The 27,804-nt window shown below is 42.3% G+C and overlaps 2 long non-coding RNA genes across 2 annotated transcripts in view; one reads left to right on the top strand and one right to left on the bottom strand.

Moving 5' to 3' along the window:
- Positions 1-27,804, top strand: part of LOC145521731 (uncharacterized) — a 97,145-nt gene that overhangs the window by 14,989 nt on the left and 54,352 nt on the right. The window contains exon 2 of the long non-coding RNA XR_014065642.1: positions 22,049-22,209. This is a non-coding gene — a long non-coding RNA (uncharacterized LOC145521731). The remainder of the gene's footprint in view (positions 1-22,048; positions 22,210-27,804) is intronic.
- LOC145521733 (uncharacterized) lies at positions 87-26,231 on the bottom strand. Its single transcript, XR_014065643.1, has 4 exons — positions 26,126-26,231; positions 25,397-25,463; positions 1,320-1,382; positions 87-296 (listed from the first exon to the last, which is right to left on the bottom strand). It is a non-coding gene; the product is annotated as an uncharacterized LOC145521733 (long non-coding RNA).

The following is a 27,804-nucleotide window of genomic DNA, read 5'->3' as shown; positions in this document are numbered from 1 at the left end:
GAATGCCAAATTCTAGCTGGTGGTGGCTAGAAGCAGAGCCCTGGCTCTTGTCTTCTCTAAAAAAAAAAATTTTTCTAGCAAAGAGATGGAAAATAGAAACAGATGAAGTGTTTATTAAGAGAAAGGTACATGCAGATAGGCACCTGGGCGGTCTCAGAGAGTCGCACCTTTGGGGTGACTTAAATCACTTGAACGGAGACAGCTTTCCGGGGTTCCTGCAGCCGATCATCTTGCTCTGTCTGGCTCCGGGTCCATATTTCTTCTGACTGAGGGCCCTCCCCTGTGTGCCTGTTCATCTGTTAGCCAAGATGGATTCCAGTGTGAGGGTGTCTGGGAGGTTAACAAAACATGTGATGGCCTAGTGTCCCCTCCCCTGAGGAACCCTCCTGTGCATATACAGTCTGGGAGGTCTCCTTGACCCCGAGAATGAGAAATAGGTGGCTTACCCCCCTCTGTTCCTGCTAGTTTTGTTATCTCGAAGCATCCACAGGCGACAAAGTCAAGTGCTTGTCATGTTCCTGTTATAATCTTTGTCTCAAAGCATAAACAGGAGGCAAATTGCCTAACCTGGAGCTCATTTGTCTCCTTCCTCAAATTGAGAAGCTTACAAAAACAATTAATATTTGGGGTGGGTTTTCATTTCAGCAGTTTCTCAAAACACTTCCCCTGGTTGCTGCTCATAATGGAAAAATAGGTTCCATGGCAGAATCATGGCACTGTTGTTGGGGCCTCAGAGAGCACCTCATCCAGGATGCACTTTGCCCATAAGTTAAGACACCCGTTGAAGACCACACGAGCAAGTTGATGGCTACAGAACTGAGGTAAAAAGGAGAGTGGAGCCTAAGGAGGAAGTCTGTTCCAAGTTATAAAATGCATGCTGCCTCCCATCCCCCTGCACATGAACCTGTCAGTTCTCACAGCCTTGCTTCCCTCCACCTACCCTCACCAGGTACCTGAGACTATCCCTTTATCCCCCCTTTTACAGCAAGGATAAAACTGAGACCTGTTCTTACAGAAAAGTATATCTCATAGGGTGTATGATCCATAAGGGGTCTATCTTGACCTCCTGGTCTGATCTGGGCTCTCCGTCAGTGTTTGTTGAGGAAATGCATGCCACAGAAGGTAACTGAGTTGCTCAGTAAAGCCACCCCAACCCCTTCCCACTCAGCTGGCCTTAAACTTCTTTCGTTTTCAAAGACACTATACCAGCCTGCCTGGCCTGGCTGGTAGGCATGATGGTCTTGACTTGCAAATTCCCTTATCTTTAATGGCACGGTTTGACCAGCTGCCTTCCATTGCAGGCAACACTTCTCACTCACCTCTTGGGTGACCGTCTTCAAGCAACCAGCCTCAGTCTCAGCTGACTCTATATTCTTGTTGCACTGAGAACATAACACAGAAAAATTAATAGAGAACTTTCACGCCCTGTACCACATATAATCTCTCTCCTTTCATTCATTTATCCCTACGTACTCTGCTTTTCCACCACGTGAAGGACAAACTTTTCTGACTTAGGCAGCCTGGCAATGTGTGTGGGAGGTACCCATTTCCTCTCACCTGCCTAGGAACATAGCTTATACAGTTACCTTCTCTTCTGCATTCCCTTCTCTACTTGGGATCTCCTGTCTGCTTTTTATAAGAGATTGTGATATCTCGATTTTAGCATCCTCACTTGGTCTCACATCCCTTCAGGCTAATGTCCCTTTTTTTCCCTGCTCTCTTTTAAGGAAAAATTCCTTCAGGAGCCTTCAGTTCTTCTCCTTCCTTTCTCTCTTGGTACCAGTCCTGTCAAGCTTTTGCCCACATCAGTGAGCTCCACATTGTCAATCCTATAGTCAGTTGTAAGTCTTGATATTACTGGATCATTACTAGCAGCACTTATCAAACTGGAAACCAGGTCACCTCCCGTCTTGATGACTATTCCTTCTTGATATCCTTCTCTAGATCTTGTTCCTCTTTCCAGTTTCTAATGCTGGAATGCTCTAAGAAGAGCCATGAACCTCTTCTCTCTCTGCACTCACTCTGTCTTGGTATCTTGGATTTAGATATCATCCTTATGAATCGCATCCATACACTGGCGACTCACAAGTCAGTATCTCTGGTGCCGAACTTTTACCTGAACTCCAACTTCTTGACATCTCCACTGGGAAGTCTGATGGACAATCAACCTTAATATTTCCAAAACAGATTTAGTGATATTGATCTTCTCCCTAAAGCTGCTCATCCCCCAGTCATGAGTATCTTAGTGAATGATACCTTTAATCTCTTAGTTGTTTAGGCCCCAAACTTTGGGATCTTCTTTGACTTTTCTTTTCCTCTCATATTCTATGTCTAAACATCAGCAGGTCCTGTTACCTTCACCTCCAAAGTGTACCTCATTCCAAACACTTGTCACCACAATTCACCATTCTTGGTACCACTAAGCCACTTAACCACTCATCTGGACTATTACAGTGGCCTCCCAACCAGTCTCCCTGCTTTTAGATCCAAGTCTGTTCTCAGCACAACAGCCAGTGTGATCTTTTGAAAATATGAGGACTGCTTCCCTCAAGAAACTCTCACACGAGGACATGGACTAGAAATTCTATTGTTTGTTACAGAGAAAAATTGGAAACAACCTGTCAATGGGTAAACTCTGTCATATTCCTACTGTGGAATACTATGCAACAGGAGGGAAATGAGTTAGGTTAATGTGGGAGATATGGAAAGACCTTGAAAACAATTTGCTATGAGAAAAAAGTGATTTAGGAAAGTACTTAAATAAGTTATGATGCATCTATCCAAGGGATTTTAGGCAGTCATTAATAATGAATAAGTAGAAAAATATGTACTAAGTAGAAAGTTCATGATATAATGTGAAAAAGTGAATAGAATTTTTTGTCTAATATGAGTGTCTTTTAATAAAAGGTATACATGTATGTGCTCAGTCGTGTCTGACTCTTTGAGATCCTTTTAGACTGTAGTCTGCTAGGCTCCTCTGTCCATGGGATATTTCAGGCAAGAATACAAGAGTGGGTTGCCATTTCCTCCTCCAGAGGATCTTCCCAACCCAGGGATGAAACCTGCATCTCCTGTGTCTCCTGCATTGCAGGCAGATTCTTTACCGCTGAGCCATCAGGGAAGCCCTAATACCTATGCCTAAATGTATACAGAATATCTACACAAGAAACTGATAAATTGGTTTCTCCTGAGAAATAGAACATGGAGTTTAGGTCAGAAAGGAGACATTTATTTTTCACCTAACGTTCTTGGGTGCTGCAAAATTTTGATCATGATTGTATGTATGTGTGCATGCACAAAGACACACACATACTTACATATATATGTTTTCTTCTGGCATTTTAAGCTTTGCTGGTTGGTTTGTGTTTTTACTCTTATATATAAAACTTCACTGGAAATTTTTATTGGTATATAGAGTGAGGTTAGGATACTACATTCTTCCAAATGATTGCCAATTGTCTCAAGCCCATCTACTGACTAATCCATTTTTTTCTCCACTGATCAAATGCTACCTTTACTATATACATTTCTATTGCTACTATTTTCATTATTTACCCCATCAGCAAGTTTTTAAAACTCAAGTAAATTACTAGTTCAGAATTTTTTCCTTGGATTTGTGCTACATGCTTATAAAAAAAAATACTGGCCCAAACCAGGGTACATATGTATATATACTGCATCTGTGGTGTATTAATTTGTTTTAATAAAAATGTGCCCCAATCTGTGAAGACATTTCAGCATAAATATTGGTCTTTCTCTTAAAAAAAGAGGGGAGATCCTCTGTTTCTTTGAAAGTCATGTTATTAATCCTAAGAAAACATGCCTGTCATGCTTCCTCCTGCCTAGGTGTGTTCAGCCCAGCACCGTGGGTGTGTAATTGTGTGTTTAACAAGCACTCACCTGGATTTATGTAGTCATTTTGTATGAAACGGCCTCAGAACCAGCATGTGGTTAGGATTGCTCATCTCATTTAAATGCTGCTGTGTAACACTGCCCAGCTGGGAGCTGGGGCTTAGCGCTAACAAGAGCTGCCTTTAAGGGTTGAAAAGGACTTGGAAAATTTCAGGTTTATTGGGTTCTGAGCACTTATTTCTCTTCCTTCCAATATATTCAGATGGCAAAGTCCTCCTCTATTTCTCCTACCTCTCCCAGTAAGAAAGTTCTCCAAGTAAGAATTCCATAGACAGAGGAGCCTGGCGGGCTACAGTCCATGGGGTCACAAAGAGTTGGACACAACTGAGCAACTAACACTTTCACTTTTCTGTTTCTGGTAGTATTGCACACTTGATTCCCTGGACGACTCTCTTCCTATAAAACAACTAAAAATGCTAGATGAAACTATTTAAATGTTTATAATTTATCTAAAATGTATAACAAAATGTTAAATTGGGGGTTTGAGTAAGATGCAAAAGATATGATAACTGTCAGGCACACAAAACAAGTTTTGAGACAGACCAAGATGAAGATGCTCAACACAGGGGGCCAGGAATAAAACCCACACTGGAGACATAAAGCAGTCCAGTGACTCTCCACCTGGAACTCCACTGAGTGGGCTGGTGGAAAGGGTTTCTTGTCAAGAATGGCTACTATCTTCTGAAGGTAACGGCACCTTCTCAAAACCCTAATAAGAGGAACATCCGGGAAACCTCTCAAAGAGCTTGATATGTGTCCCCTGAAATCGTGAGACTTAGGTAAGTAATTTAGGGCTGAGGAAGCTCAAGGCAGAGGCTGTGGTACTTGTTGTGGGGCAACAGGGCAAGACAAGGAAGTGCTCTTGCATTGTGGTGAACCTGCTTTCTAAAGTTTACATGGAAATGCAAAGCACTTAGAATAGCCAAAAGTCTTTGAAAGACAAGAAGGTTGAAGGAATTTAAGAATTATTTATGCAAATACGGGAATTTAAAAATTATTGTATAGCTACAGGACTTAAGACTGTACATTGGTGTAAAGGTAACTAGAGCAACTGAACAGAAAGTTCGGAAATAGATTCTCATATGTACGATCAGGTGTCTTTTGACAGAGATCCCAGGGCAATTCAGTGGGCAGAGGATAGCATTTTTAACAATTGATGATAGGATAGTTGGATTAGCCACATGAAAAAAGAAATTAAAAGAAAAAAAGAGAAAGATCCTTACCTTGCACCATCTATAAAAATTAACTTCAAATAGATTGAAGACCTAAACCTAAGAGTTAAAATTATAGAACTTCTAAAAGATAAATGTACTAGTTATCTATTGCAGAGCAACAATATTAACACCAACTTAGTGGCTTAAAATAACATACATTTTGTTACCTCACTATTTCTGTGGGTCAGGAGTCCTGGTAGCTCAGATAGTAAAGAATCCATTTGCAATGCAAGAGACCTGGGTTCGATTCCTGGGTTGGGAAGATCCCCTGGAGAAGAGAGTAGTTACCCACTCCAGTATTCTTGCCTGGAGAATTCCATGGGCAGAGGAGTCTAGCGGGCTACAGTCCATGAAGTCACAAAGAGTTGGCCATGACTAAGTGACTAACACGGGAGTTCAGGAATGGGTAGGTGACACCTCAGCTTAGAGTCTCACAAGGCTGCAGTCAAGATGGTCCTCCAGGCTGTGACCTCATTCATGGCTCCACTGGGAACAGTTATTGACAGAATTCATTTTCTGGTAGGACTGAGGATTTCATATCTTGCTAGCTGTTGGCCAGAGGCCACCCTCTGCTGCTAAATGATGCCCATAGTTCGTTACTCACCACATGGGGTTTCACAGCATGATCACTTGCTTCCTCAAAGCCAGAAAGACACTGTAACAAAGTGGTTGCTAAAATCTGAAGTAACATAGACATATGATCTCACATACTCGTGTGCATCCCATCAACTTTGCCATATTCTATTGGTTAGAAGCAAGCCACAGGTTCTGCTCAAACTCAAGGCCAAAAGCAATAGCAAAAGCTATTGAAGTTGATGGAGAAAATATACATGACCATACAGATCCTGTGTTTAAAAAATAGTTCTACATAGATGGTCCTTGTACACTGCATTGTATGGTAGCTTCTTTTCCATGTATGTTTTTAATCCCCTATTTAGGCCATAAATTCCTGAAGAATGGGGAGTATCTTACACTCTATAAGTCCCAGGGCACCCAGCAGCCGTGTCTCACATGTAATAAGTACTCAAGAAATATTTGGTTAGAGAGTTAAGTTGGCACAGTGGAAAATGTGCAGACTTATGGAATCAGGGGAAGATTCATTCAAATCCCAGCTCTGCCATTTACTAACTGGGTAAACACACAACAATTACTTCCTATCTCCAAGCCTCAGTTTCCTATATAACCTCATGGTTTTGAGACAAAATGAGGTAATGTGTACAAACTGCCTGTCACATTTGCTACATGGTAGGAATTATTGTTATTCATAGATGGGGATAGCTGCAAAATGTTAAAATGGTTACGCTTTAATATCAAACGGAAAATTAAAACTCGGTTTTCTGTGATGAGTTTTTCTTTGCATCTGTGAAAACGCTGGGATTCCTTTCAACTGCAGCTCCCCTTGTGTAAGAACAGTCCCACTCAGATGGCCATGCTCTCAGGTGCCCCAGCAGTGACTGTCTTGTCAACTGCCTTCTGCAAACTGTCTTTTCCCTTGAACAGTGTCCCAGATAAAGACAGTGTAAAATACAGCAGGGTGTGTCTTCTATATTCTGGTTGTAATCATTTTTCTGCCACAAGAGGGCGCAGTGTGACTGTGTATATTGCAGGAAAGAACTTGCAATCCTAAAAGTTAATATTACAAGGCAGGATAAACTGTGCTCCATTCATTGTTTTCATTTGAAGATAGTTTTTTGTATATTTGAATTAATTTTGTTCTTTAAAGCAAGAATAATTGAAAGCAGGAAGCTTCCACCATTTGTTTCTGGAAGGTCTTTTCCCAGGCTGTAACTGGTTAAGCACAAACTTAGCATCATTCTTCTCTGTTTAAAATACTGTGATTCATCTCCTTTCTGGGAGTCATTTCCTGTAGGACCTTAAGAGGCCTTCTAGCTCCAAATTACTGTACATTCCCAGTTCTTGTTATGTTTCCTGCAGGCCATCAAGTTCATGGGTTTTATTATAGCCTTGCAAATTAGTAGAAAAAAATTTACTAGCCCATAAACATTTTATCAGCCTTACTTGATCCTGGGGGCAGATTGGTAACAAAATAGCTGAAAGCACTATTGTGTATAACTTAGCTATGAAACTAATTATTGTTATGCAAACAGTTTCTAGCTTTTCATTTTCTCCTGGCATGTACACTGGATGTGGGCATGAGTGTAACTAAATAAACCTGTTGCCCAACACTGCATGCAACCTGTGGCATGTGTGCATGGCAAGCATGATACAGGCAGATTTCATTGACAGATGAAAGTCGCTCTCCTATGAGAAGTCACAGTGGCATGTGAGAATGTGCTTATTCCATCCTCTTCCATCTTGCCCCTCCGCTCCCCCTAACCTGCCCCTGGATGCCCAGTGAGAGAGTGGGCAGAACCTTGGCACATGATTTTACAAAGGTTTCTGATGTCTGGACTGAAATGGATGCCTCCGCACTCAGGAAGTTGGCACCTGTGGAGGTGTAATGCAGTGTTTCAAGTCACTGGCTACTTTTCCCCTTTTGCAAAGTCACATGTGTTTCTTTGTGGTTGCCAGGCCCGTTTCAATCTAGAATTCATGTTCCATGCCAGCCTTAATGTGGTTCAGAGTAAATCCCATACCCCTGTATTTTGGGAATACCTGTCCCTTTCTGTAAGGGTGCTGTGGTTCATCCTTTTCTTTCACACCAATTATGGCTCTGTCCGCCGTCTAGGACAAGGTGACAGGTAAACCATTCAGTGGTTAATAATGGAAGCAGATGTACTGCATGAGAGAAGCAGCCCCCAGTAAGGAAGAGGGCAGGTGAAGACAGCAGTGGAGAAGGGGCCGATTCTTTGTCAACCATGGGCACTTCTCGCCTCTGAGTTCAAGCCTCTGAGGAAGTCAGTGGGAGTCTGACTGATATCATTATTGGGCATTGGCTCGTGATCTGAACCTGCCCCATAAGCAAAGGGAGTTGATGAGGTTTGTGGAGAGCTGGCAGCGGTAGAATAGGGTGACTGAGATCAGGATTCCCAGGGGCTCCTAGGCCTGAGCTGTCAAGCAGAATGTGAGGATGGTGAAAACATGAACTTCAAGACAGACTTCACAACTAGTTCTTCCCAGTGGATGTCCTGAGAGAGGTTAAGAGTTGTCCCATGAACAGTTTCATAAAGTTTCTTTGCTACAGGACTTCTCAGAGTCTTTAATATATCAAAAACTTATATCTCCCAAAGGGGGATATTATTTATCACAAATCCTGTTTTTTAAATAATGACTTACAAGCCTAGTATTTGGTGGTGTATACATGGGGACTGTTTTTTCTAATATCTAATTTTGGACCACTTATTTTAAGAGAAAAAGATCATAATGTGTTATTCCTTATTAAATAAGAGCAAATATTGTTTAATTATATGTGACAGAAAGTAAGACTGAGGAGTGACTTTAGGGGATTAGAGGTGGCAGTATCATTATGGATTTGCAAATACCTAGTGTCCTAGTGAAGAGTACGAAGATTATCTTTCATCCATGTGCTAAGTGCTAAGTCACTTCAGTCATGTCCGACTCTGTGCGACCCCATAGACGGCAGCCCACCAGGCTCCCCCATCCCTGGGATTCTCCAGGCAAGAACACTGGAGTGGGTTGCCATTTCCTTCTCCAATGCATGAAAGTGAAAAGGGAAAGTGAAATCGCTCAGTCATGTCTGACCCTTAGCGACCCCATGGACTGCAGCCTACCAGGCTCCTCCGTCCATGGGATTTTCCAGGCAAGAGTACTGGAGTGGGGTGCCATTGCCTTCTCCGTTTCATCCATGGGCATCTTTATTTCAACAAGTTTGCAGTGCTTCTTGGATGATACCTTGTAAGAATTTCCCAGTGCTGGAAACTGGGTTAGATGTAGCCTGGCCCATGGTGTGATGCTTAGCTCTGGACAGTGAGGGTAATGATGATATCCCTAGAAAATGTCCAAGAAAGTGGAGATTGGCAGGAATCATCTTCTGAATTACAAACAGAGGAAACCATCCGGCAATATTTAGGGCTCAAGAATAGATGATCATCACTAAGTCTATATCTAATTCTGCTCATGTGATCTAGCCACAAACACTCTGAAACCAAAGAAATTTTCTCTAGAATGTCTACTGTGAGTACCTGTGTCAGGCTGACCCCAAAAGTGACCTGCAACATTCTGACCTGATAACTAAACTCAGCCATCTATCCTGAGAAACCCAAGTCAGACTTCAAAACAAACAAAACAGAAACTGAAGGGAAAAAAAAAAAAAAAACATAAAAGCTTAATCTCCTCCAGAAACCTAGGGAGAGGGTGGAGGTGCATACCAATACTTGTGACCACAGAGAGAGAAGACTTAAATGGCCCAAGAAAAAAATGTGCCATTCTAAGTGGAGAAGAAAACAGCTATTGTCTAACACTTAAAAATACTGTATAAACAGCTAACAGCTGTTTTTCAGCCTTTGCTTTTTAGAGCAAAAGCCAATAAAAGAAAAGACACACTCTTTTAAATGTGGTTTTTGTTCAGAGCCCAGATTTTCTTCAACTAATTCCCAACCCAGAAGCAGGCCTTGTTTCAGATCATTCTGCTTGGAAGACTAGAGAAGACTACAAAGTTCAGTAGAGAGCTGCAGATCTGGGCAGAGGCAGAGCCAGGCAGACTTTGCTGTACCAGGGGGAAGGTGGATACACATCAGAGGGATTTTAATTGATTTTTTTTATTTTGTACTGGAGTATGGCTGATGAACAATGTTGTGATAGTTTCCAGTGGACAGCAAAGGAATTCAGCCATACATATACAAGTATCCATTTGCCCCCAAACAGACGAGACTTTAGTGATAAAAGCAGAAACCAGTCTTCTCAAAACCTTCTGAGAAAGTGCCTATTGAAAGGGAAAAACATTAATTTTGCATGCAGAAGGAGGAAGCAAGGTGCATCTCTTTAAGCTGTTGTTTGAGTTCAGCATCCTTCACTACAAGATCATCGAGCAGAGAAAATGACATGGTCCACCCGTTTGTTGTCCACGGATAAAAGTCACCCAATAGAGCCAGGAGGACTCTAATGAGCACCCATCTTGTAAATAAGGAAATTATAGGGGACTTTCAAAAGGGATATTCATATGAAAATTACTAGCTAAGTCTTATAATTATGAAGCCAAAGGGATAAAATACCAGTAAGGCAAGATCTGTTTTATAAATAGAGACTCAAAGATAAGGTCTTACTGATTCCCTCTTGGGGCCTCTATCTACCCCACTCTGAATACCAATTTCAGCTCCATAAAGGAAGTCAAATACTTCAGGTATCAGCTCTTCACCAGTCTCTTTTTTGTTATATATACAAAAGCATATGTGTGTGTTATACATATATGCATGCATACACATACGTACATATATATCAAGAGAGGCACAGAGAGCTTTGAGATTTTCTTTGTATCTTTGGTAGTATCTTAAAATTTTGAAGTGCAAGCCAGGTCTCCTTCTGCATGTGCGTATTGTGCTGCTGTGTCTGAATGCCCTGAATATCATGAATGCACGCCACCCATTCCCAGCATTACAGCAGAGCCAATCCTCTGAAGACCCTCCTGCCACAATACATTAGATCCTGAATACAGTGTGGTTTTAATGTGTGCTGCTGGGCTTGCAGATAGCAAAGAAACCCTTTAGAGTCCAAAGAAGTGAGCCATGAGCTGCGATCCTGCTCAAGCAGGAGGTGGGAAGCACATGACAAAATAGAACACTAAGCCTTAGGTCCATCTCAAGGGTCAAAGGCCAGACTAAGTCTCCTGCTTTAAGCCCTGACCCTTGAAGGGGGCTGCCTGGCCTTCTGGGTCTTAGAGGAAGCAAAGGAGACCTCTGCTGGAGTCAACTCCTCCAAGGGAGGCTCTCAGGAGGCTCACAGGTGGGGCAAGGTTAGCTTCAAATCAAAGATGGCCAAACAGCAAGGAAAAAAGCCACCATAGGAAAGAGAAAGCAGAAGCAACAAGCAATGCATTTACACTCCTAGGGTTTTGGTATTGGAATCATTAAACGCAAAGTTTAAAATACTGCATATGACTTAAAGAAATCCAGGCTGAAATCATTAAGTGTGTGCAAGTACGGAGAGACTGTGGAATATGTCTCTCCCAAGCAGATTTGAAAAAGCCAAGTAAAACATTTATAAATGAAAAATATAATTGTAGAAATGAGGAACTCAGTGGCTAGATTAAGCAGTAGGCAACCCACTCCAGTATTCTTGCCTGGGAAATCCCTTGGACAGAGGAGCCTGGCAGGCTACAGTCCATGGGGCTGCAAAAGAGTCTAACTAAATAGCAACAAAGACACAGTTGAAAAGAGAATCAGTTAACTAGTGTGTCTGAAGAAATTGCTCAGAATGTAGTACAGAGGGATGGGAAGATAGAACATATGAAAGAGGGGTTAAGACATGGAAGAGAGACTGAGATTTAATATATTGATCATGGGAGTCCCAGAAAAGACTAGAGAGGATAGGTGACAAGGCAATATCCAAAGGGATAAAGGATGAGAAGCTCCACTGGTGAGCAATATCAATCCACAGATACAGAAAGTATCATGTATACCTTGCAGATCAATTTTTTCAAATCTATTCCCAGGCACATTGTAGTAAAATTGCAGCATGCTAAGCTCAAAAAGGAAGCTCTTAAAGGCAAGAAACAGAAAAAAGAGGCAAATCATCTACCAAGAAATAATTCGGTTGTCAGCCAACACCTTTGTACAGCAACAAACCCCAGAACACTAGAACAGTACCTTCAAAGTGATAAGAGACTATAACTGAGAAATGCATGTACAGCAAAAGTATTTAAGAATGGATGTGAAATAATCTTCACATAAGCATTATATATGAACCTCATAATGAACAATATGGTGAGCACTTATGCCTAAGCTCCTTTTGGGACACCCTTCCAGGAATGCTTTTTTGTGAGGAAAAAAAAGGATTTAAGTATGAGGTTAACATTTACTTAGCTGAATGACAAAGAGAATTTTTCGTGTTCCTTGACTCGCTGGGAATTCAGGAAACAATTGAGTTATTGGTGGTTTAAAATGTCAGAGAGCAGTAATCGCAATGTGCTTCCCACTCTCAATTATTTCAAGTCTTGTCTGATTTTGAGGCTATTCTTGGGAACTAAAATGTTTTTCTAGTATATATTGTGTAGTTTCCACGTGTTCAGTATGACTAATGCGTTAGTCACGAGTTACAATATGAGAGACCCAAGAAAAAGGCAGTCTTGGTCTCTGGAATGACTTTCTTCCCAGTGTTTCCCATTCCAGCCAGTTACTGCCCCTTGTCACTAAGACCAGTTCTCTTGCTGGCAGGAGTTGCTTTCTGAGTAAGTCAAGCTTCAGTAAAAGCTTCATCCTCCTTCATGAGCAGATATTCACCCGTCTTTCTCTCCCCTGTTCCTGTCGTCTGTTGTCTACCAGTGGGAAAATGTGTGAGCCCAGCTGTTAGAGAAATAAGAAAGGAAGAGACAGGAGGAAAAATTACATAACATTGATGCAACTTGCACGAAGATATTTCAAGCTGTACTTTTTGTAACGTGGAAAAGCAGGAACCAACCCAAGTGTCCAATGATCAGGAACTAGCTGAATAAATTTCAGTGTATAAAAAGATGGAATATTGTATTCCCATGACTGATAATAAACACAAGGGTATGTGGACAGTGGCTACATGGGACTACACCAAACTGTTTAATGTCAAACTGGTAAACATAGAACACAGACTCGGTTGTGTTCAAGGATTACAACTATGTAAGAATCATGCAGATATAGAACTAAGAGTTGAAAGAGGATACAGAGCTTTGTGACTTAGTAAATATCTTACTTAAGCATTAGTATTTCTGTGCAAGTGTTTTTATGTTTTTTCTCCTTCCATGCTTCTTAAAGCAGGCTACATTTTTATTTTAAAGGGTGGACTAAAAAATATAGTGAATGTATTAATATTAGAGTCCAAACAGGAGAGAAATCACACAGTAACTTCTACAAAGAAAGTTAACCATAAAGAATTATTGAAAAGGAATTGGAGTAACCATGAGTTTGGCTCAGCATTGGAAGAGGTAAAGACAGCACTAAAGAAAAACATGAATAGAAACACAGGGAGCAGCTATCATCCCTGGGGCCGGGATAGAACATTCAGGAAGAGGTCACCTCCTCTCAGGGTTGAGATCTATACCTCCTCGTTGGAGAGGGTATGCCCATCCAGGTGTGTTCCCTGGATGGTAGAAAAGTTCATTGGGGGCCGTATTGGTGAAGCATTGCAGAACCTGTTCTCTGGAGTGCTGAGGAAGCCATCTGTAGAATGGGGTACCAGGCCCCAGACTCACTGCAGAGCTACCCGATGGGATGCCCATTTGGGCATTCTATTATGAAGCTTCCTGTGGAGGTTCCAACAGAAGTCATTCACTGGGAGGTGCCCAGGGAAGCTGCCCACAGGAAGACACTACTGCTGTGGCTAGCTGGCACTGCAGGAAAAGCCATGCCCGCTGCGTGGCCCTAACGGCCCAGTGCACTAGAACCTGGAAGAAGAGCCCCTGCTTCTCACAGTGTCCCTTTAAGACCCTTTGCCAACAAAACTTAACACCACATTAGCTGCCCAAGAGAACTGCTTTTCCATTATTGTCAAGCAACTAATGAAGAGTAAATTTGGAACCAAGAGGCAACAAAATGATACCAGTCATAATGAACTAAGCTGATAGGTGGAAACTTGGACTGTACCCGTATTCATTCCCGGTCAGAAGTCCCAGATTTTCCTATCAGAGAGCCAAGTTCATGCAGGCAGCTTGAGCTGCTGATCAGACAGCTGAGTGATTGGTCTTCACCTCCTTTGGGTGCAGTATCTCTTATGGAAGCTCACTGGCTTTCCATAAGAATCATTTCTTCTCTGCCCCAAGGCAGGCTGGGCCACACAGGTCTCCTGGGTCTTATGATTTGAAACGTGCATATAGCAATACAAAATGCCTTTGGGTGTATTGAAGTAAAGAATGAATTAAGAATGCTGCATATATGCTTAGTAGCTAAATAAATACCAATGATGGTTTTTATATTTCTGCAACTTCCTCTTTGACAATGTAGTGATCAAGAGTCTGGGCTCTGAGCCATTTACTGTGTAACCTTGGGAAAGTCATGTCACCTCTCTGTGCCTCGATTTCCCCATCTGTAAAGTGCAGATAATGATGGTACTTCAGAGGTTTGTTGGGAGGATTGAGTGCGTTACTATATGTAAAGCTCTTAGGAGGGAGTAGCACATATCAAGTACTCTATATGTTGTGTATTATTATTAATATTAACATTTGAGAACAGTAGCACTCAGACTCCTTTATGCTAGACCCCTCTATGTCCCCTACAATCTCTCCCACACGCCTTCCTTAGAATTTTGACCTTCCACACAAGTGCCGCACCTAAGGGGCACATGGACATGGTGTAACCACTGGGTCCTGCTGGGTAGCCCGTCAGTTCCACTGATCAATAGGTCACAAGCTTGCTCTTCTATCTTCAACACTGGGCAGAAAGGCTGAAAGCCAAAACAAGTAAACTTGCCCCCACATAACTGATCCAAACAGCTTGGGGCCTGGCAGTACCAGCGAAAGAGCTTGAAAAGAAAAACAACCAAAAACAACGCACAGGCTTGTCTTTGTCATGGCTGACCCCGCTCGCAGCCAGGCACGGAAACAGAGGGGCTTTATGAGAAAATGCCTTTCTTTCCACGCGGTAATTGAATCCAGTTGTAGATTGAGGTTGTACATTAGTGGGATTTAAGAAAGTTTTGCCTCTTAGATACGTCTACTCCAGCGGAACGTTTATTTCTGTTAAATTCTTGTTAAGCAGGGTAGCACCCACAGACAATCTAACCCTCTGGAATCTGGCTCTCACACTCATCCTACAGATATGCTGGGAATCTTTTAGGCTCTTCAAAAACTAAATCTCTTGGGTGGAGTCCAAGACACCCCTCTGGATACTGCATTCTGCTTTTAGAAAACAGTGCTGGGGGCAGTTTTAGGGCAACAGAAGTTTCGGATCACATTAGATTGACTTCAACATAATTACTCTTCGAGGGGGCTCTCCTGGTCTGATTCTCATCTTTCTCCTGGAGAACCCATAAAGGGGAAGAGTTTGCCTGTGGCTAGAGCAGGATGGATCAGAGTCAGATTTGGTTGCATCTTTTACTGTGGCTATTGCTGCCTGCTGACAGCATGCTTCACTCTGTTAATGAAACGAAACAGTCCCTGTTCTAACAACTGCCACCCACGTCAGGACAGTAAGTCTTACACCACCCCGCTGGAGTCCTGCCTGGAGCCCCTCAAGGGCACAGATTCAAAGGTCTTAGCCAGAAGCTCTTCATTAAAGCCTGCTTTAAAAAAAAAAATTGTTAAATTACTTTGGTAGTTTTGTAATGATGAAATATTCCATGTGGGAAGTAGAGTGGAATATGGGTTAAGTTTAAGAGTGAAATTTCTTGTATAGATGTAAAAACAAAAGACGTTGCTGGGCATCTGTTGTGTGCCTGGGACTCCAGCATGCAAGGCTCACGTGTGTGGCACAGTCTCTCCTGTCCTCAGGTAATTTAGAAGCTTCTGTCTTCTAGTGCCTCAATGAGGCCCTCTCTGTCACTGGAATTTGGAAGGATCGGGATGATCTAAGTCAGCAGCTAATATACACAGCAATTATGAGGGGAAGGCTTGTCTCCAGGCCTCCCCAGAGCTCTCCCCTTCACCACCTGCCGCCCAGCTTGATCACAAGCCCCTATGTCACTTGGTCTGTGTGGAGGAGCGTGAGGTGTAAGTCCTCAGAAAAGATTTCCCCTAGAAACCCATGGGGCCACGCTGGCTCCACTATCAACAGCTGTAAGCTCCCAGGAAACGTTTCCCCTAGAAACCCCAGGGGCCATGCTGGGTCCACTGTCACAGCTGAAAAGATGGAAGATGCAAGAGAAAGACTTTAGTACTGTGAAATCTTTGTTGATTTTCCTAAGATTGAATGGGAAAGAGAGAAGAAAATGTGAAGACAAAGGAAAATTATTTCTGCGAATGAAATCCTGTGCTGTTTATATGAGCCCAAAGGTTCTTTACTAATCACCGAGCCCCTAGCTGCACTGCCCCCGGGCTGGGCACAGAACACTGTAATGCCTGAGACCCAGCCCCAGGTCTGCTTCAGGACCTCAGACTGTGGCCAAAGGCCCTCCCCACCCCTATATTACTGTTCTAGGCTGTGTAACAAATAATCACAAACATGATGGCTGAACACAATAGATATGTATTCTCTCATAGTTCCAGAGAGCAGAAGTCTGATATCAAGCTGTGGGTAGGGCCATGCTGCCTCCAGGAGTTTTAGGGGAGACTCCTTCCCTGCCTCTCTAGCTTCTGGTGACACCAGGCACTCCTTGGCCGTCACTGCATCACCGCCATCTCTGCCTTTGTCTTCACACGGCCTTCTCCTATTCTCTCTGTGTCTTCTCTTCTGTCTCTTATAAAAGCATTTGTCATTGGATTAGGATGCACTGTGATAATCCAGATTAAATTTAAGATCCTCTAATTACATCTGCAACCCCCTTTCCAAATAAGGTCACATTCATAGTTCCAAGAATTGGGACGTAGACATATCTTTTGGAGTATCACCACTCAACCCACTCCATGCCCAGCTTCATTCTCTCCCTGCCTCTGGATCCTTGTACTAAATCTAGAAACATGTCCAAGACGCCTCATCAAAAGAAAAATAAATGCTTTTTATCCTGTTACCCTTGTCAAGCTCTGTCTTCCATCCTTTTTCCTTCACTCAGCTATCAAACTCCTCTAGAGAATACTCTGTATTTGCTATATCCATTTCTGACTTACCACTTAATTTTTTCTCCACTTACTTTTTAAAGCAATTTATTATGATGTATTTCAAGCATAGGAAAAGTGTAGAGAATAATACAACTTTTGGAATGTTTAAATTTTTCTCCGACTTTTTTGTGGTAAAATATGACATAAGATTTGCCATATAAACCATATTTAAATGTACTATTACATTTAAATTTAATTTTAATTTCTGATTGGTATAGGAAACACTTGGGCTTCCCAGATGACTCAGGGGTAAGGGATCCGCCTGCCAATGCAGGAGACACAGGTTCAATCCCTGGGTTGGGAAGATCCCCTGGAGGAGGAACTGGCAATCCACTCCAGTATTCTTGCCTGGAGAATTCCATGGACAGAAGAGCCTGGCAGGCTACAGTTCACAGGGTCACAAAGAGTCAGGCACAACTTAGTGACTCTGCATGCACACATTCATAGTAAATACTTAGAAATTATTTATGTTATCAATTTAACTAAATGTTATATTTCAATTACATTATACTACTAGTGACATTAATTACACCCAATGTAATTTTCAGTGTGTTTTTTGTGCTTTGACCCTAACTGCTATTCTTAATTGTCCTCTCAAAGATCACCAGCTTCCATCCTCCACCTTCTCAGCCCCTTTGCCAAAGTGGATAACACTGACCACCTCCTTCCTAAATCTCTTTCCTCAGCTTCCCAGACCCCTGCGCTCTTCCTGTTATACTATTTCTCTAAGCCCTTCTCCAACTGCTCCCTAAGGCAGGTTCTTCAAGGACCTGCCCAGTACCCCTTAATTTTGGTTGCTCGCTTGGTTGCTTCCATGTTCTCATCCAGTGTTAATGCTTCAACCAACTCCTTAATTCATATATCTCATTTAAGCTGAAACTTGGACCAAAAGCTTAGCTAATAGCTGACTTCCCTGGTGGCTCAGAGGTTAAAGCGTCTGCCTCCAATGCGGGAGACCTGGGTTCGATCCCTGGGTCGGGAAGATCCCCTGGAGAAGGAAATGGCAAACCACTCCAGTATTCTTGCCTGGAGAATCCCATGGACAGAGGAGCCTGGTAGGCTACAGTCCACGGGGTCGCAAAGAGTCGGACACGACTGAACGACTTCCCTTCCCTTCCCTAAGCCTCCAAGGCCTTGTCATCTTCTGATCTCCACCTGCATGTCCCATTAACACCTCAAACTCGGTATGTCCCAAAGAGGACTCATGATGTTTTCTTTCAAACCTATGCTCCCCCTGCCGTATATTCTCTCCACATCTCTCCACGTCACCACCATCTTCCCACTCACCCAGTGCAGAAATATTGGCACCATCTTTGCCCTCCATATACATTCTGACTCTGTAATTTTTGTCTCTGTGGTAGCTCTGCCACCTCACCCCACCCCCATGACATCTTCTTCATTCCCTGCTTCCCTTCTTTAGCCTGGGAGACGATAGTGGACCTGTCTCAGGTTTCCCTGTGTCTGCTATCTATCTTCCACTCCATTTTTCACATAGTTAATACACTAGTTTCCCAAAAATACAGTTCTCATCAGAAATCCTCAGTAGCTCCCACTATTTTGAGAATAAAACCTAAACTCCTCAGCTGAGCCTTGAAGGTCCTCCCTGAACTGGTGCTGCCTCTCCTGACCACCACATACCCTTTGCTCCAGCCAAAGACATGAACTGTCTGACCTCGGGACACATCCCACGCTTCCTTCCTTACCTATCTCCATTCAAAATATGGGTTTCATAGTCTTTTAAAAGACCTCTTTTCTTTTCCTTAAAATATGAGTAACAAAATAAGAGATACTAACCAAAGGGAAGATTGCCAAATTCCACAAAGTGGAATCACCCACCTCCTATTTCCTGTACCAAACAGAAAACACACTGCAGATTATGCTTATCTGATAGGGTTACAAACAGAGCTTTGTTTGCTCATGAAATTCACCGGCTTGGAGTAGAACCATCACCTTTTGAGAACTCAAACATTTTCTTAGTGACTCACCTGTTGGGGAAAGCATCAACTTTCCTGCTCCGAATTTCTTTAACAGAAAAGGGACTCTGGTAGTAGATAAGATAGTAACAGAAGCTATCACTTCAAACCTGAAATCTTGTGACCGAGAGTTCCAAGAAATCAAACTGTGCTAAAGATGTGATGCAGACATTAAAAGGAAACTTCAGCCTGTAGAAATCACTGGAGCCAGAGGGGAGAGAGACTGTAAGGTGCTTCAATGGGTGCTTATTTCTCCTGTATTTCAGTACCCAAGCCCTTGACTGTACCAGAAGATGGCATCAGAATGCTTCTAAGAATCCCCCACACACACCTCATCCGTCCAGGCACACCAAAAGAAAATATCCCTTTTGGAAAACGTAGGTGTGGCATTCTTTAATCCATTTGAAAAGACCCAAGTGGTATATCTTTCGTGCTTCCTTGGTGGCTGAGACGGTAAAGAATCTGCCAGCAATGTGGAAGACCTGGGTTCAATCCCTGGGTTGGGAAGATCCCCTGGAGGAGGACATGGCAACCCACTCCAGTATTCTTGCCTGGAGAACCCTCATGGACAGAGGAGCCTGGTGGGCTACAGTCCATGGGGTCAGAAAGAGTCAGACACGACTGAGTGACTAAGCACAGTATATCTTTCCGTATATACTGTATCTGAAATTTTAGACTCTTCTTTTGGATTACTTCTCCACTTAGTGCTATTTCTGCTCCTGTGGCCTTTGGGATGTTCAAAAGCAAACTGAGGCTGCAGCTTCTGAGGCTCAAAAGCCCTTTGAGCACTAAAAGCCCTCAAAAATTCAACTAAACACAAGTTTGGGAAACTTATGTTTTCTTGTCTGAGGAAGATATTCTGGGATATACTACCTAGGCTTGAATCCCTTGGTGGGAGCTATTAATTGTGTCACCTGAGAGAGGTATTTCACCTCCTTCAGCCTCAGCATATTCATCTATAAAATGGGATTATTAAGATTACTTTGCAGAATTGTTATAAGGATTAAAAATAATATTATTATTATAAAAATAAAAGCTCAAGACCTGGCATTGAAAAAGTTCTCATTATAGTAAAATTATGTTTAACACTGTAAATTTGGGTGAAGAGGAAGACTAGCTGGTTCAAGTAAAATCCTTTTTGTGTTTACAAGATACACAAGAGATTTTTCTTTAGAAACAAACAAACAAAAAAAACACTGTAGTATTAGATAGGCTACTGTGTGCCCTTCAGACCTGTTTCCATTTAATATTCTTAGTTATTTAGTATTCTTTTGATCACTCCTTTTTAAAAGCAAAATAAAATGCAAGGAGCATTTCACTATTTCCTGTACTAGATGTTCCCACCATGGACCTTGATTCCCAGAACAGAGCTTGATTTTCATCTAAGGGTCCCTCTCCCCCACTTTTAGCTCCTGTGGACTGGCTGAGGCTTCACCCCCAACTCCAGGACTGGAACAAGTGGCCCAGAGATAGCCAATCAAAATATCATATTCTCTAACCACAGTCCTTGATTCGGAGCATGTGACCTATGTCAGTCCAATGAGAGGGTCACAAAGGAACTTGAGGAGCCCCTGGGAAGACACTCTCTCTTTCCTGCAGTAGACAGATGGAAGAGGGTGTGAAGCTGAGGCTGCTGCAGCCATGTTGTCACCACATGGCAGTTGGTCAGGAAGCCAGAGCAAAGGAGGGCCGGCTGAGCAATGGAGAGAGCTCAAAGCCCAAAACAATATGTAATTTGAGCACAGGAGAGGGAAAAGTCCAGACTGAAATGGCAGAAGGGGCAAAGCATGAAGGAATTAAAGGGTGAAAGAGGAGAGAGAGAGGAGGGGACCCTGGAGAGGGAAAGGGTGGATGCGATAAGTTAACAGGGGGAAGGACAGGAGCAGCTTCTCTAATTGATGAGGTCCAGCTCTTCCTGTCCTCCACCTTCTTCTCAAGGCCCTTCTCTGCCACAGAAGTTCAGTTACTTGTGTAGGGGAGGAAAAATATTTTTCCCCCACCCTTCTAGTTTCTTGGTTAAGAACCCCTGTAATAAGAGAGAGATTAATAAGAGGAAAACAAATTTAATTGCATACATATATATTAACAGTAGCCTCACAAAGATATGAGACTCAAAGACATGACCAAAAACTTTGATAACTTTTAGACAAACAGTAAATTTGTGGCAAATTAACAAAACAAAGGGATTTGAGTTTGGGATAGTAAATTGGTGATGATGTAACAAGGTTTATTTATATAGCCTTTGTAGCCCTAAATTCCCCATCTCAGATGATAAGGATGTTTTCTACATTCTTGGTCAGAGAAGGGTACCTTTCACATGGAAGGCTTGTCTCCTGCCTTCAGGAGGGCACAAGAGGGTCAGAGTGTCCTTCTGTGTCCTGCTGTTTCTAAAATCCCTTTAATTCAAAATAATCAATTCCAAAGTGGTATATTTTGGGGTGATATATTCTGAACTGCTGTACTAGCTATTAAAAATGTACAACCTCCTTGGTACAGCTTTCTTCTTGGAATTTATTCAAAGGATATTATAAAGAGCATGCACAAAGATTTGTGTGCAAGGGGCATTCACTGGATGTTATTTGAGAGAACAGAAAGTTGTCAATAATATAAATGTCCCATAATATATGTGCATAATATTTATCCATTTTGTGTTTGTGTGCCTATATATATATGTAACATGTACATATGTAATATATACATATGTACTATATATAATATATATTTTATACACTCACCCAGTTTGAGAGGAGATACACAAAGATGTTATCAACAGTAATTGTCTGGTGGTGATTATGGGAGGTATTTGTTTAAGTTGTCCATTCGCTTACCTCTATGTTCTAACTTATTCTACTAAAAATATGCATTACTTGTGGCATGAAAAAGAAATAAAATACCAAAGTGTTAAGGTTTCAACCAGGGTAGAGCTCAGCTACTGCTGATTTGTTACCAGGAGCTGTTCCCGAGAGCCAGGTAGAGGGCCTCCAGCCCATCCCCAGGCAGAGGCACCACCTGTGGCCCTCCTCTGGGACTAACTTGGACTGCAGCTGCAAAGCTGAGCTTGGCCCCAGAAGCCTCCCCTCTGCTGAAAAGGGGCACACAGCACATGAAGACTTTACTCACTGGGCCCAAGTCATCCCCCTCTCCTGTTTTCCTTCCAGGCAAACAGACCGCGGCCCAGGCACCAGGTGTGGCGGGAGTGAGCTCACCAGGAGCAGGGTGGTGACACTGGAAGGCTCTCCTGAGTGCCTCCCTGGCCTCACTAGCACCTCACTCACTGCTGGGGACCAGAGTACTAAGATGAAAAAGCACCTTCACAGAGGTAATTATACCTGGGGGGGAAAGACAGTTTTCTCTTTTTTTTTTAATTGAAATATAGTTGATTTATAATATTGTGCTAGTTTCAGGTATACCACATAGTGATTTAATATTTTTGCAGATTATACTCCATTATAGGTTATTACAAGATAATGCGTATAATTCCCTGTGCTATATACTTGTTGCTTATCTATTTTATATATGGTACTTTGAATCTGTTAATCCTATAGCCCTAATTTGTCCCTCTACACTTCCTTCTCCCCTTTGGTAACCACTGTTTTTCTGTATCTGTGAGTCTGTTTTACATATACATTTGTTTGTATTGTTTTTTTTAGATTCCACATATAGTGATATCATACAGCATTTGTCTTTCTCTGTCTGACATTTCTCTAAGCATAATATTCTCTAGGTCCATCCACATTGCTGCAAATGGCAGCATTTCCTTCTTTTTTATGACTGAGTGACTGATATTCCACACATTTATATACACGTATACCACATCTTCTTAATCTGGCGTCTGTTGATTGGGCACTTGGGTTGCTGCCAGGTCCTGGCTATTGCAAATAGTGCTTCTAGGAACACTGGGGCATGTATCCTTTCAAATTAGTGTTTTTGTGTTTTCTGGCTATATACTCAAGAGTGGAATTGCTGGGCCATATGGTAGTTCTATTTTTAGTTTTTTAAGGAACTTCCATACTTAGTTTCCATAGTGGCTGCACCAATTCATATTCCCACCAACAGTATAGGAAGATTCTCTTTTGTCTACATTCTCTCCAGAATTTGTTATTTGTAGATTTTTTGATGATAGCCATTCTGATGGGTGTGAATTGATAACTCATTGTGGTTTTGATTTACATTTCTCTGTATACAGTGATATTGAACATTTTTTCATGTGCCTGTTAGCCATCTGTATGTCTTTGGGAAAATGTCTATTTAGGTTTTCTGCTCATTTTTTGACTGGGTTGTTTTGCCTTTTATTTTTTTTTTAATATTGAGTTGTATGGGCTGTTTGTATATCTTTTATATTAACCCATTGTCAGTCACATCATTTGCAAATATTTTCTTCCATTCTGTAGGTTGTCATTTTGTTTTGTTGATAGTTTCCTTTGCTATGCAAAAGCTTTTAAGTTTGATTAGGTCTCTCTGTCTTTTTTTCTTTTTTGCTTTTACCTCTTTTACCGTAGGAGACTGATCCAAGAAAATATTGCTGTGATTTATGTCAAACTGAAGGACTTTCTCTAATATTTTTACTGGGGATCAATTATTTCAGTTTTTGTATGTCTTAAAAAGTCTTTCTTTTGCATTCATTTTTTTTAAAGATATTTTTGCTGGGTATAGAATTCTAGGTTGGCAATATTTCTCTTTCTGTACTTCAAAATTATTGTTCTTCCTGTCTTGTTACTTGCTTTGTTTCTGACAAGAATTCTCATGTCATCCTTATCTTTGTTCCTCTTTTTATGTCACAAAATTTTCCTCTGTTTTTAGATTCCCTTTTTATTGCCGGTTTTGAGAGATTTGATTGTGATGTGGCTTGGTTTAATTTTTTTTTCAAATTTCTCTTGTTTGAATTTTACCTTGTTCAATATTTTTTAAATATTCTTTTTATTTTATTTTTGGCTATGCTAGGTTTTTGTTGCTTTGCGTGGGCTTTTCTCTAGTCACAGCAAGCAGGGGCTACTCTCTAGTTGCAGTGCAAGGGCTTATTGTAGTGGCTTCTCTTGTGGAGCGTAGGTTCTAGGCACACATGCTTCAGTAGTTTCAGCCACAGGCTTAGTAGTTGTGGCACACAAGCTTAGTTGCCCACATGCACACAGGCATGTGGAATCCTCCCAGACCAGATAATGAACCCATGTTTCCTGCATTGACAGGTGGATTCTTATCCACTGTGCCACCTAGGAAGTCCAATATTTTAAAATATTCTTGAGTGTTGTTCTGGCACATCATAAGTTACTTGGATATAGTTTGATCCTTTCAAGACTTTCTTTTAAGCTTAAAAGGACCAGAACAGGTTTTAGTCTAAGGCGACCCCATAGACGGCAGCCCACAAGGCTCCGCTGTCCTCGGGATTCTCCAGGCAAGAATACTGGAGTGGGTTGCCATTTCCTTCTCCAGTGCATGAAAGGGAAAAGTGAAAGTGAAATTGCTCAGTCGTGTCCGACTCTTAGCGACCCCATGGACTGTAGCCTACCAGGCTCCTCTGTCCATGGGATTTTCCAGGCAAGAGTACTGGAGTGGGGTGCCATTGCCTGGAGAATCCTGAGGACGGCGGAGCCTGGTGGGCTGCCGTCTTTGGGGACGCACAGAGTCAGACACGACTGAAACGACTTAGCAGCAGCAGCCACAACTGAGACAATACCCTTCTGAGTACAGTGCCCCACTGATTATAAGATTTTCAACTCTGGTTGGTGGGAAAGGGCTCCTTTGTGATCTCTAGAGATTGTTCCCTCTAATCCTTTTGTATAATTCTTTCCCTGGCCTCATGTAGTTCCCTCGTATGCATCCACTGATCAGTATACATCTGAAAACTCAAAGGAGTTCTGTAGAACTCCAGCATTCTCTGTGTAGCTCTCGTCTCCAATATTCCACTCTGTGAATTCTAGCTTCACTAGTCTCCCTGGGATCCCAACACCATCTTCTCTATTAAGGAATACTGCTGGGGTCCACCAATATTCCCTTTCCCAATGCTATGGCCTGAAATTCTCTCCAGGCAGTAAGCTGGGGGCAATCCTCATTCCCCCTCCCCCGCACCCTGCAAATCACTATCATGTACTGCCTGCTGTCCAATGTCTGAAAATCATTTGTTTCAAACACTTGGTCAGGTTTTTCACTTGATTCCAAACCCCAATTTTAGTGTGCATTTTCTGGAATTCCTGGAATCACAGATACTAGTTCTTAGGTGGGCTTTTTAGAAATCATCTAAGTCCATGCCTCCCATTTACCAGGGAAGAAACTGAGGTGAGAGAAGGGAGCCACCCGAGTTTGTGGCAGACTCTGCACTGGGTCAGGTCTCTTGACTTCTAATGGAAGTTGTTTTCAAAGAAGTAAGCTCGTGGGAGAAAAGGAAAAAACTAGCTTCAAATAAAGGCTTCTTTGTGTCAAAGAGAAAGTAGAGTCAGGTTGCTCTCAGAGTCTCACTATCTGCCTCATTTCAACATTTGCTGTTTTTTGTGCCTTCAGTGTTGGCCCCTTACCGCAGTTTCTACGTTGATAATGTAGAGGCTTCAGTTCCCTCCAGATGTTCTCTATCGAGTCAGTCTCCTAGAATAATTGAAGGATATTATTATGGAATCTCAGAACCAGGAAGAGGAAGAGGCAGAGAGTGGAAACCTCATACCCCAAAGACTTCCCAAGAGAGCCTGAAGATCATCTGAGCCAAAATACCATCTTATAAACAAGGAAACGGGAACAGACAGGTTCACTGGTTCACCCACACATAGCTAACGGCTTGGTTTTGCACTCAAGATGCCCACCTCTGAAAAATTATGTGCTTAAGTGTGAAATAGTCAGCTCTTAATGATGTTGAATTTTAATATACATTCAGCTCACTACATCATTTACCCACAAGAACTTCTCCATACCCTGCTGGAATTTTGTATCATAAACTTTTCCAAGTCTTTTTGTCCATGTTTTCAGAGCCCTTATAGTAATCTGTTTTACTTGTTCATCCATGCAGCAGAGTAAAATTCCCAACAGGGACCTGAGTTCTCTATGAGAGGAAGTTTTTGGAAAGGCAGACAAGTGTCAGAGAGAAAGAGGAGGAAGAAGGAAGGAAACAATGAAAGCAATAGCCCATTTTTCAGGTCACTTAAAAAGCCTCCAATTGGACACCGAGCAGATTAGTAGCTGTTTTTCTTTGCTTTTAGTACTTTTACAGGAAATGCCCCCTCCCCATTTACTTGAACACAATACTAAGCACACACTTCTCCGCACGTAAATAGTCAGGCCGTTCCAGGTTTTGATACACGAGGCAACCTTGGCTTTGCCTTGTTGATTAGTCATCACAATGGGACCTTTCACTGCAGGACCACATGGTTCCGGGCAACGTGACCTAAGATCTGGCAAAGGTTCCAGGCAGCACAAAGGAACGGAACTTGTCTTTGTGCTGTGAGTGCAACATCGGTGTTTGGAGTTACTTACAATTGCTCCTTGGTTCAAAGCTTGAGCAACGATCTGAGCCACTCAACTGTACTTTTTCACCTCTCTCCTAGCAGTTCCTCAGTGGCCAGAGCTAAGCCAGGCTTCTGAGCAAAGGAGCAGATGGGACCAGAGCAAAGTCCTGGGGAAACACACAATATGTGCATATAAAGATATGTTACAATGGTCAATAAACCATCCCTTTGTCCCATACCTTGGTAATTATTTTAACTTCTTTTGTAAACTCATAAATTTTCAGAAATTGTTGAATTAAGCAGAGTCTGAAAATGGAGCATTTTCCACATAAATAAAATTGTGGGAAAATGAAATTGTTTCCTCCAGAAGAACCTCATGGCAAAGTATACCTTGTATCCAACTAAAGGAAGAACTATTTCAACTACTGTCTTTAAGGCAGATTCACTGGATGTTATTTAATACTCCCACACTGCCTATACAGCCTGAGGTGGTGCCTCTCAAGACTTTTTATCCAGCCCATAGGAAAAGGCTTCAGTTTTGGCAGGATGGAGTGCTTTCTCCATTGATTGGTCTTTGCCTCTTCATGAGGAGAGTAGAATGCTCCCCAGACCTTTTAAGACAGCAACCCCAGAATATGGGAAGGTCTTGATGTGCTTTCCAAACCATAAATAATTCCTTACGTTCAGCACAGTTTGGGGGGTGGGGGGGCTAATTAAAAATGGTACTCATCGTATGGAGTCTAATGAACTATGTGTACTCTGGACACACTGTTATTCTCAATTATCAGTTTTGCCAAGGACCAGCTTCCAAGAAAATCTAGAAGGCTATGAGAATATAAACGATAAGATAAACAGTATTTATCAAATTCTTACTTTATTCTCAGCTCTTTACACATGCAATATCTCATTTAATGCTGAAAACAATGCCATGAGGAGGGGATCAGCATATCCCCTATCTTCCAGAGGAGGAAACGGGCTCAGAGAGGTTAAGGAAATGGCCCAAGATCACAGGACCAAGAGCCAAGATTCAAACTCAGGCAACGCAGACCCAGAGACCATGCACTTATGCACCAGCTATTGTGGGTATAGTCAGGGAACAGGAGCTGCTGCTGCTGCTGCTGCTAAGTCACTTCAGTCGTGTCCGACTCTGTGCGACCCCATAGATGGCAGCCGACCAGGCTCCGCCGTCCCTGGGATTCTCCAGGCAAGAATACTGGAGTGGTTTGCCATTTCCTTCTCCAATGCATGAAAGGGAAAAGTGAAAGTGAAGTCTCTCAGTCGTGTCCGACTCCTAGCGACCCCATGGGTCTGCAGCCCACCAGGCTCCTCCGTCCATGGGATTTTCCAGGCAAGAGTACTGGAGTGGGGTGCCATTGCCTTCTCTGGGAACAGGAGCAGGAGATAGAAAAAGAAGAGGCATGGGGGATGGGTTTGTACTGAAGGTGAGGCTTGGATAACATTCCCTGTGCATCTCCCAAAGCCAGAATGGA

This window comes from Giraffa tippelskirchi, chromosome 9 (genome assembly GCF_054371585.1).
Source record: "Giraffa tippelskirchi isolate mGirTip1 chromosome 9, T2T-mGirTip1v1.2.pri, whole genome shotgun sequence".
NCBI lineage: Eukaryota > Metazoa > Chordata > Mammalia > Artiodactyla > Giraffidae > Giraffa > Giraffa tippelskirchi.
This window is presented reverse-complemented; position numbering and strand designations above follow the sequence as displayed.